Below are 2,087 nucleotides of genomic sequence, written 5' to 3' on the forward strand. Positions count from 1 at the left end.
AAACCTCGTACGTTGCAAGGACAAAAATAACAGCCATCACTATGATTTTGGGCTCCCTCCAAACCAGTGGTATTCCAAAACGTAAGGACTGCTTTTTATGTTGCAACCATTGTCTCAGTTCTTCAACACACACTGAACAAACTTTGTGTGGGGCCTAAGGCTTATCTTCATCGCCTAACTTTGTACCAAAATAGGCGAAATATAATGTTTCAACAAAATCGGAAATGTTTCTTTGTTGCTTTTTAACGGTATAGTTACCACAAATATTGCAGACGCAATCTGGCGAGTTTATACATCCTCTGGTAGCCACTGTCCATTGTCCATAAAACAACTTCACAACACAAGAAAACAGTCATTACTCTAAAGCACTAGTAACAACACCATGTGAACAGCACAGAGTGAAGAGGTACTGTGAAATGAAGGACAATAGCAGAAGCTCACTGCTTGGTGATGGCAGGGGAACGGGCAGGCACTGACATGAAAATACTGCTGGTTTCTCCTAATTACTCTTTATTTTACGAATATCTAGTATAAAAACAGCTAAATAACAGTTTGTGGAGGTCTTAAAAACCAAAATTCAAACTCACTAGAGTGTTGAAACATCGAAAAAAGCTAAAACTGGACAAGCAGTTTGAGAAATAACTGTACGTAATGGAATTTTTTCACTATTTTACACGAAATCAGCGTTGAAAACACTATAAACATCATCTAATAAATTTGAAACAATTTTTGTGTCGCAGACATGTGTTACCTAAGTACAAAGTGCAACTGTAATAAGTTCAACATATCTAAGTTAAGTAAACTGGATAAAGAGGCTCCAGCGTCAAAACTCATGGAAGGATTCAAAACATTAAGCTTTGGGTAGGAGCATGTAGAGTAACTATGGCTCTAATTTAAAAGAATAATTGGCCAAGGACTGGATATACCCAGTAAAGCAATTTGTTATGAGATGGAACGTCTATGGTATGAAGTCCATGTAAAGAAAGTTCTAAAGAAGCAGCCATCACTGCACAGTAGGTGAATGAAAAACCTTGGAGCTATAGACAGAGAGGTACTGAATTAAATGCTTTGCAGTGCCAAAAAAACAACAGTTGAAGCTTTCAACGGCAGTTTTAGCAGGGAAACAGTTTGGGAGGGAGGGGCATATGAAATACGTGGTGACTTGCAAAAGATAGCTTCCCTCACTCATGAAACCAACGTTCACTTTGTTGAGCTGTTCGGCGTCATGGTAGACCACACCTTGATGGAGGTGTGAGGCGAATCAATGTGGGGTTAGGGATGGCTCTGAGGACAGCCAACTTTGCTCATGTTTCTCTGGTGCCTGCCAGAACTATCAACAGATGGGTTTCACTAGGCATGGCTTACACCTAAACAGGACTGGGAAGGGAAGATTGGTACAGCTGATTCGTGAAAGTATAGGGGCTGTAGGTTCCAGACAGCAGGTTCCCTTGCCTAAAGAGTATCCCCAGCAGTTTAAAAAATACTGAAACAATCACTCACAAGACAGATTTTAACACATCAAATATCACACATACCAGATGCCACAAAGAAAAATAAACCATTGGAAAGAGTAACATGGGGCATTTCATAGACTTAACAACCCTTCATCAAAACATGCAATCAATAAAAAATAAAATACAACTATTAGAAGTTGAGCTCCAATCTTTGAACTGCACAGTAGTTTGTATCACTGAGCACTGGTGTAGAGACACAGAAATACAACATGTAGTATTATCATTATAGGAAAGGACAAACTCTTGCTGCAGAACTACTTCAGGGGGTGGAGGATTATGCCTTTAGACATGATCTCAGTACAGTAAGTGAAGACAAACACTTTGAAATATCAGCTATTGACTTAACAGGGCCTGATATCACCAAGAAATTTATGATTTTGTGTGTGTTTAGATTACCCAGTGTTAGTGTGGACACTTTTTTCAATAAATTAACAGAAGTTCTAGATAAAGTCTCAAGTACAAAGGTCAACATAATTCTGTGTGGGGACATTAACATCAGCACTAATATCATAAATGAGCAGCATCCTCATAAATACCCTTCAAAGTTTTGGCATGTCCCTATTGGTCAATAGT

The sequence above is a fragment of the Schistocerca nitens genome, chromosome 1 (assembly GCF_023898315.1).
Source record: "Schistocerca nitens isolate TAMUIC-IGC-003100 chromosome 1, iqSchNite1.1, whole genome shotgun sequence".
NCBI classification, from domain to species: domain Eukaryota; kingdom Metazoa; phylum Arthropoda; class Insecta; order Orthoptera; family Acrididae; genus Schistocerca; species Schistocerca nitens.